Raw genomic sequence first — 10,203 nt, 5'->3', positions numbered from 1 at the left:
GTGAATTCAAATATAGACTTATTCCAAACACTTTAAAATACTAAATAAAATATAGCAATTAAACAAACGAACAAAAACATAGCTACACTTGTAAAAAAGAAAAATGCTAGGGCCCTAGCAGGTTTGGCTCAGTGGATAGAGTGTCGACCTGCAGACTAAAGGGTCCCAGGTTCGATTCTGGTCAAGGGCACATACCCAGCTTGTGGGCTCAATCCCCAGTGGGGATCATGCAGGAGGCAGCCAATCAATGATTCTCTCTCATCATTGATGTTTCTAGCTGAAATTAATAAAAATATATTTAAAAAAATAAAAAAGAAAGAAAAATGCTAGGTATCAAGAACTTGAAGTCTGCCAGCAGTACATCAGAAAGATCATACACCATGACCAAGTAGGATTTATCCCAGGGATGCAAGGATGGTACAATATCCGCAAATCAATAAACGTGATACATCACATAAACAAATTGAAAGAAAAAAACCACATGGTCATATCAATTGATGCAGAAAAAGCATTTGACAAAATTCAACACCCATTTTTGATAAAAACTCTCAGTAAGGCAGGAGTAGAAGGATCATACCTCAACATAATAAAAGCCATATATGACAGGCCCACAGCCAGCATCATACTCAATGGACAAAAACTAACGCCATTTTCCCTACGAACAGGAACAAGACAGGGATGCCCCCTCTCACCACTCCTGTTCAACATAGTACTGGAAGTGTTAGCCATTGCAATTCGGCAAGAAGAAGAAATAAAAGGCATCCAAATTGGAAAAGAGGAAGTAAAACTGTCCTTATTTGCAGACGACATGATATTATACATACAAAACCCTAGAGACTCCATCAAAAAGCTACTGGACTTAATACATGAATTTGGCAATGTAGCAGGATACAAAATTAACCCCAAGAAATCTGAGGCATTTCTATACACCAATAGTGAACTTTCAGAAAGAGAGATTATAAAAACAACCCCGTTTACCATCGCACCAAAAAAAATTAAGCTACCTAGGAATAAACTTAATTAAAGAGGTAAAAGACCTCTACTCAGAAAACTACAGGATGTTGAAAAAAGATATAGAGGAAGACATAAACAGATGGAAGAACATACCGTGTTCATGGATTGGTAGAATCAACATCATTAAAATGTCCATACTACCCAAAGCAATCTATAAATTCAACGCACTTCCCATTAAAATACCAATGGCATACTTCATAGGTCTAGAACGAACTCTCCAAAAATTCATCTGGAATAAAAAAAGACCCCGAATAGCTGCAGCAATCCTGAAAAAGAACAAAGTAGTTGGGATCTCAATACCAGAGATCAAGATGTATTACAAAGCCACAGTTCTCAAAACTGCCTGGAACTGGCACAAGAATAGGCATATAGATCAATGGAATAGAATAGAGAGCCCAGAAATCGGCCCGAACCAATATGCTCAATTAATATTTGACAAAGGAGGCAAGAACATACAATGGAGCCAAGATAGTCTCTTCAATAAATGGTGTTGGGAAAATTGGACAGATATATGCAAGAAAATGAAACTAGACCACCAACTTACACCATACACAAAAATAAACTCAAAATGGATAAAGGACTTAAATGTACGACAGGAAACCATAAAAATTCTAGAAGAATCCAAAGGCAACAAAATCTCAGACATATGCCGAAGCAATTTCTTCACCCATACAGCTCCTAGGGCGCTTGAAACTAAAGAGAAAATGAACAAAGGGGACTATATCAAAATAAAAAGCTCTGCACAGCAAAAGAAACCATCAACAAAACAACGAGAAAACCCACTGTGTGGGAAAACATATTTGCCAATGTCATATCTGATAAGGGCCTAATCTCCAAAATTTATAGGGAACTCATACAACTTAACAAAAGGAAGATAAACAATCCAATCAAAAAATGGGCAAAGGACCTAAATAGACACCTTTCAAAAGAGGACATTCAGAAAGCCAAGAGACATATGAAAACATGCTCAAAGTCACTAATCATCCGAGAGATGTAAATCAAAACAACAATGAGGTACCTTCTCACACCTGTCAGAATGGCTATCATCAACAAATCAACAAACGACAAGTGCTGGAGAGGATGTGGAGAAAAAGGAACACTTGTGCACTGCTGGTGAGAATGCAGACTGGTGCAGCCACTATGGAAGACAGTATGGAGTTTCCTCAAAAAACTGAAAATGGAACTCCCATTTGACCCTGTGATCCCACTTCTAGGAATATATCCCAAGAAACCAGAAACACCAATCAGAAAGGATATATGCACCCCTATGTTCATAGCAGCACAATTCACCATAACTAAGATCTGGAAACAGCCTAAGTGCCCATCAGTAGATGAATGGATTAGAAAACTGTGGTACATCTACACAATGGAATACTATGCTGCTCTAAAAAGGAAGGAACTCTTACCATTTGCAACGGCATGGATGGAACTGGAGAGCATTATGCTAAGTGAAATAAGCCAGTCAATGAAGGAAAAATACCACATGATCTCACTCATTCATGGATAATAGAGACCATTATAAACTTTTGAACAATAATAGATAGAGAGGCAGAGCTGCCTCAAACAGATTGTCAAACTGCAGCAGGAAGGCCGGGGAGGGTTGGGGGGCAGGAGGTAGGGGGGTAAGAGATCAACCAAAGGACTTGTATGCATGCATATAAGCATAACCAATGGACATAAGACACTGGGGGATAGGGGAGGCTAGGGGCTGTCTAGGGCGTGGGGAAAAATGGACACATATGTAATACCCTTTGTATTACTTTAAGCAATAATAAAAAAAAAAGAACTTGAAGTCTGAAGAGCAAAGTACATGAAATACACTTTAAAATAAGATCTAAACTACAAGATAAAGAAAATGTGAAATGAAAAATAAGCCCAGCATGCAATGGACAGGGTATTATTATGAAGACAGGGGACATGGTCTTGGTTCCAGAAAAACCACAGTTGGAATTGTAGTCACTGAATGAGACTTGGGCCCTGGGAAATCTTCCCACTTCATGAAAATGAAATTAAGAGAAATTATGCCCTTGGGCCAGAAAAGTCATAAATAAATTTTCTGTTTAACTAAAATATGTGTATATATATATATTGAGTGGCCAGATTATTATGACCACCTGACGTTTGTAGGCAAATTAGCCGTACACTGCATCTTATGGGATATGGAAGCCGAAGGCCTGTTCAAACACCTTTGCTATCTGCAGTTACCAAGATAAAACGTCTCTGATTCGCACAGGAACACAAGGATTGGACAGTCGAGCATTGGAAAAAAGTCATGTGGTTCGATGAATCACATTTCCAGTTGCATCATGCAGATGGCAGAGTGAGAATTTGGTGGAAATAGCATGAAAGCATGCACCCCACATGCATGAGTACAACCCTTCAAGCTGGTGGGGCAGTGTTATGGTTTGGGGCATGTTTTCCTGACATAATTTGGGCCCTTTAATTCGTGTGGAACAACGTCTGAATAGCACAACATACCTAAGTATCATTGCTGATCAGGTTCATCCTATCATGTTGATGGTGTATCCCAATGGAGATGGCTTCTTCCAACAAGACAATGCGCCATGCCACGGTGCTCGTACTGTGCAGGAGTGGTTTCAAGAACATGAGGGAGACTTTACCTTGCTTAGGTGGCCCCCACAATCACCAGATCTCAATCCAATGGAGCATTTGTGGGACGAAGTTAAAAGAGCCATCAGGCAGCGGGTTCCACAACCATTAAATCTCACAGAACAGGACAGTGCTATTCATCAGGCATGGTGTTAGATTCGTCACATCACCTTTCAACATCTCGTGGAGTCAATGCCAAGAAGAATCGCCACAGTATTGAAGGCAAAAGGTGGCCCAACGAAGTACTAATGGGGTGGTCATAATAATTTGGCCCCTCAGTGTGTGTGTGTGTGTGTGCGTGTGTGCGTGTGTGTGCGTGTGTATACATATATCTTCATTATAGAATTGCTATATATAGGGTGCCCCCCCCCAAAAGGATACACACTTAAGCGCTCATAGCTCAATTAATCTTTCTTTTTTAAAATATTTAGCCCATTGGAATTAATAATTACTCAAAGTGTATAAACATTTTTTGGGATACCCTGTATATATACATATACATACACAGGGTGGGGCAAAAGTAGGTTTACAGTTGTGAGTATGCAAAACAGAATTTATTCCTATGTTACTATTTATTAATTATTGTATTATTTTTCATACAAATAATTATAAACCCACTTTTGCCCTCCCCTGTTTACAAGTATTTTTTTTAATTAAATCTTTATTGTTCAGATTATTACATTTGTTCCTCTTTTTTTTCCCCCCATAACTCCCCTCCTCCCAGTTCCCACCCCACCCTCCGCCCTCACTCCCCACCCACTGTCCTCATCCATAGGTGCACGATCCTCGTCCAGTCTCTTCCTGCATCTCCCACACCCCCCTCCCCCCCAGGAATAGTCAGTCCATTCCCTTTCTATGTCCCTGATTCCATTATAATCAACAGTTCATTCTGTTCATCAGATTATTTATTCACTTGATTCTTAGATTCACTTGTTGATAGATGCATATTTGTTGTTCATAATTTGTATCTTTACCTTTTTCTTCCTCTTCCTCTTCTTAAAGAATACCTTTCAGCATTTCATATAATCCTGGTTTGGTGGTGATGAACTCCTTTAGCTTTTCCTTATCTGTGAAGCTCTTTATCTGACCTTCAATTCTGAATGATAGCTTTGCTGGATAAAGTAATCTTGGTTGTAGGTTCTTGGTATTCATCACTTTGAATATTTCTTGCCACTCCCTCTGGCCTGCAAAGTTTCTGTTGAGAAATCAGCTGACAGTCGTATGGGTATTCCCTTGTAGGTAACTGAGTTTCTTTCTCTTGCTGTTTTTAAGATTCTCTCTTTATCTTTTGCTCTTGGCATTTTAATTATGATGTGTCTTGGTGTGGTCCTCTTTGGATTCCTTTTGTTTGGGGTTCTCCGCGCTTCTTGGACCTGTAAGTCCATTTCTTTCACCAGGTGGGGGAAGTTTTCTGTCATTATTTCTTCAAATAGGTTTTCAATATCTTGCTCTCTCTCATCTTCTGGCACCCCTATAATTCTGATGTTGGTATGCTTGAAGCTGTCCCAGAGGCTCCTTACACTATCCTCGCATTTTTGGATTCTTTTTTCATTTTGCTTTTCCGGTTGGGTGTTTTTTGCTTCCTTGCATTTCAAATCATTGACTTGATTCTTGCGCTCCTCTGGTCTGCTGTCGGGAGTCTGTATAATATTCGTTATTTCAGTCCGTGTATGCTTAATTTCTAGTTGGTTCCCCAATATAAGATCGAGGGTCTCATTAGTTTTCTTGTAGATCTCATTAAGTTTATCGGCGGCTTCTAAACAGTTCTTGAGAGACCTTAAAAGTGTGGTTCTGAACTCTATATCTTCCATTGACAATTTTGTCCTGTTTCTTTGTCTCCGCATTTTGTTATGCTTCCTTGGTGCACCCCCTAGTGGTCTTTGTTCGCAGTCTTATAGTTAAATCTTGATTGTTGTAGCTAATTCCAGGGAGGGTTTGACCTCCAGGCCAGGTGGCTATGAGAATCAGCTGTGTCAGCAGTGAGAGAACTTCTGTCCTCTAGGGAGGTGCTAATCTAGCCTTTGCCTGAGGCTATCCGGCAAATGCCTGTGTGCAGGGCTTGGGCGGGGCGGGTCGCACAGGATCAACAGGGTGGGCCGGAGAGAGCAGTTATGGCGGCTCTCAGTCCTGTCCCCAGGGGCTCTGCCTCTCTGAGTCCCAGCACCCGCTGCAAAGCTCGGAGAGAAAGCTGCACTCGCTCTGACCGAAGCCAGACAGTCCCGCTTCTCCCGCTTGAGTCTGGGTCCCTAAAGACTCGCCCGGATCTGGAGCTCAGAGTCTGCGACTCCCTCCCGATTGAAAACGCCAACCGCCAGCCCGCTCCGCGCACTCCGCACCTCAGAATTTGACTTCAGCACTGCGCCTCCTCTGAGTGTCCGTATGCGTTTCTCTTTCCTCCTAGTTGTAGGACTTCCACTCAGCCAGCGTTCCTGTGGTTCTGGGTGATGTCCCTTCCGTTTTTTGGTTTCACTTTTGAAGTAGTTGTTCAAAGCAGCAAACTCCGGCGTTAACCTATGCCGCCATCTTGGTTCTCCCTGTTTACAAGTATTTTAAAAATGATTTGGTACAAAGTAAAAAATAGAATCCTACAAAGAAAGACAAATAAAAATAATAAGAGGCTTCAGAGGGAAATCAAATAAACATAAAAAAATGAAGCCTGGCCTGCGTGGCTCAGTGGTTGAGCATCGACCTATGAACCAGGAGGTCATGGTTCAGTTCCCTGTCAGGGCACATGCCTGGGTTGCAGGCTGGATCTCCAGTGTAGGCATGCAGGAGGCAGCCGACAAATGATACTCTCTCATCATGGATGTTTCTATCTCTATCTATCTCTTTCCTTCTCCCTTCTTCTCTGAAATCAATAAGAAAAAAATAAATGAGAAATATGATTATTAAAACTGAGAGCTGGTTTTAAGAGATTAACATAAAATAAAGCTCACATTAAGAAGAATATATCAAAGTATGCATTTCTATATTCATTATGGCATTATCTATAATAATAAAAGCATAATATGCTAATTAGACCAGACATCCTTCCAGACGACCTTCTGGACAAAGCCAGGGTTGCGAGGAAAGCCTGGGTCCTGGGTGCCTCCGGGTGCCCTGAGGGAAGCTGGTGCCAGCAGCCAGGGGAAGTAAAGCCTACTCTTGCAGGAATTTGGTGCATCGGGCCTCCAGTTTATAATAATAAAGATTTGAAAGCAGCCCAAGTTTCCATCAGTAGGTGAACAGATAAAAAAATCACCTGTGGTACATTTATACAATGGAATACTACTCGGTCATAAAAGAGAACACCTTACATTTTGCATCATCATGGATAGATCTGAAGAGTATTATGCTAATTGAAATAAGCCAGTCAGAAAAGACAAGTACCATGTATGATTTCACTCATACATGGAATCTAATGAACAAAATAAACTAACAAACAAAATAAAAAGTCTCATAGATAAAGAACAGACTGACAACCTATCAGAGAGAAGGGGGTTTGCTTGGCTCTGTGAAAAAGGTGAAGAGATTAAGTAAAACAAAAACAAAACAACTCATAGACAGAGACAACAGCATGGTGATTAGTGGAAAAGGAGGGTAGGGAGAGATAGAAGAGGGCATTGGGGGATAAATGGTGATGGAATGAGACTTGACTTGGGTTGGTGCACATATAATACAATATACAGATGATGTAATATAGAATTGTATACCTGAAACCCATATAATTATATAAACCCATATCATCCCAATAAATTCTATAAAAAAGAATATATAAATTAAAAACTAAGTAAGACTATATTATCCAGGAAACAAAAAAGATGAAGTAGAACATACAAATCAAGACTCACTGAGGCTTAAATGAGAGGATCCTACTTATGCTGCATAAAAGATTCAACAGAAGAGAATAAAGTTAATTGGAAATAGGCAAATTTCAAATAAATAATGGCTGAAAAATTTCCAGAACAGGTAAAAGACATGAACCTTATATAAGCATAAAACTTAAATAAATGAGTTTTCTTTCCAATTAATAAATATAAATCCAGACCTAAGTACATTATGATGAAAATAATTTTAAAAGCATTTAAAAATTTTAAAGAAGATCAAGTTTAGAAGAAACTTATTACTTACAAAAGAACTAAGACTTTGTAACAGTTTATATCTTAGCAAAAATGTAAGAGACAAATGGCATAATATCTTCAAATGTCTGAGAAGAAAATATCATCCACCAAAAGTTCAAGAGTTCCAATGAAACAATTTCAAATATTAATGCAAAATAATGGCATTTAAGACAGATAATTCGATCATTTTAGATTCTGATTGAAAAGTCAATTAATGACTGCTCTTCAATAAAAAATAAATCTTGAAGGTAGAATGCTAAGCAAACAAATTGCTTATAATATTCTACATAAATTATTTAGAATTTTTGATAGATTTAGACTTTACAATAAAAAGTCACAATTACTGATTTAGTGGGCAGTTAGCACAATTAGAGTAAAAAAATCCAGGCTACTTAAGAGTGATTGGATTAAAATTTTCAAGGTCTTTTGAATTATTTAGAGGCAGTGAAGATAAACTGATTAAATTTAGACATGATTGAGACAACTGGTCACATTAAAAATTTAAGGCTAATCACTAAAATAATGAAAATTGAATGATAATTTCCAAAAAATGGAATATGGAAAGGGAAGAATAAATTAATTATTAAAAATCTAGTGGAAGATAAAAAGGTGGAGAAAGCAAGTAAGCAAAATATATGGTAAAAAGAAATCAGAAAATATTATAGAAATAAGGCCAAATATAACAGCAATCACAACAAATTATTATCATATTCAAACAAAGATTGGAATGCAGATTCTCAGATGGAAAACAATAACTACAAATTCAGTTATAATCTGGTTATAAAATTAGTCACGATAGTCAAGGGGCTATGCAGTGATAAATTAACTCCACTATTTCAGTGGCTTAAAGAAGCAAATAGTCAACTCTCTGATGAACCTGAAATATATTGGCTAGATATCCTCTATTTATGAAACACGATCACCACACCAGAGGACACTCTTGCTCATTGGCCAGGTCTAGTCACTACTGAAAAACACTGGTAAAAGAGAGCTGACATACATAATATGGTAAGCACTATATCTTTTGCACACATTTAAATGCAACTACAAAATGTTGAAAATAAAGGGACAGCAAGATAAAACTGGAAATTAAATGGAAAGAAAGCCTGTGTAGTCATTTAATAACTGAAATTGACTTTAAGTTAGAAGAAGTCACTATTAGAAAAAAAAAATTTACTAGGAAGATATAATAATTCTTAAATTGTATGCACTTAACAAGACAATCTCAAAATATATTTAAAAATTAGAGAAATATAAGGAAAAGCTGGCAAATCCACTAACATACAGGTGAAATACATGTATCAGAAATTTATTAATAATTATTTACGGTTGAAATATACTTAGAATTGTGTTGTACATATAATAAAATATTTTTATTTGAAAGACAAAAGCATACAAAACATACAAATGGCAATAAAAATCTGATGTAATAGGCAATGCATTTATGTACATGAGACCACATATAGAATGTACACTTTTTTCAAATACATACAAAATTTATAAAAATTGACTATGTACTATCTATGAAATAAGTTTAGACAAACCCAATCCATAATCAGACTAATTCCTCTTGCCAAAATGTAATGGAATTAGAAGTAAAATATCTATGAGGCACAAATACATTTAAAAATTTAAATTACATTTGTAAATATTTCTTTAGTCAAAGAATGAATCACAGTGGAAATTGTAAAATATTTAGAACTGCAAAATAAACTACAATATATCAAAACTTATGAAATACTAGAGGCCCAGTGCATGAATTTATGCACCAGTGGGGTCCCTCAGGTTAGACTGTGGGATCAGGCCAAAACTGGCTCTCTGACATCCCCTGAGAGGTCCCAGATTGCGAAAGGGCGCAGGCCAGGCCAAGGGACCCCACTGGTGCACGATCAGGGCCGGGAAGGGATGTGGAAAGTTGGCCAGCCGGGGAGGGACCGTGGGAGGGCTCCAGGGCCTGTCCAGCCTGTCTCACTCAGTCCTGATCAGCTGGACTCCATCAGCTAGCTAACCTACTGGTCGGAGTGTCTGCCTCCTGGTGGTGAGTTCACGTCACAGCGAGCGGTTGAGTAGTTTTAGCATATCATTAGCATATTATGCTTTGATTGGTTGAATAGATGACCAGATGACTGGACACTTAGCATATTAGGCTTTTATTATATAAAATAATACAGAATTTAAAATTTTAAAAGATTTTTATGAGCTAAAAATTGAATTTAAAAATAGACACACAAAAAATGAAGAGAGAAAGCCGAAAGAGAATAGAAAGGAGGATGTATGGTAAAAGCAGTAAATCAAGGGAGAGATAGTAAAAAATTAGTTGAAAGTGTCAGTGAAACCAGAAAGTCTTTAAAAAATACAAATTAAATATTGCTTTAGAAACATTGTTGGCTAAAAAACAAAGCAAACAGACAAAAATGATTAGAGATTATAAAAATGGATATACAAATACAGTGTGAAAATACCATAAAGAACTTCACTA

The sequence above is a fragment of the Myotis myotis genome, unplaced genomic scaffold (assembly GCF_014108235.1).
Source record: "Myotis myotis isolate mMyoMyo1 unplaced genomic scaffold, mMyoMyo1.p scaffold_m19_p_8, whole genome shotgun sequence".
Classification (NCBI taxonomy): Eukaryota; Metazoa; Chordata; class Mammalia; order Chiroptera; family Vespertilionidae; genus Myotis; species Myotis myotis.
The sequence above is the reverse complement of the archived record's forward strand: the minus strand, read 5'-3'. Positions refer to the sequence as shown.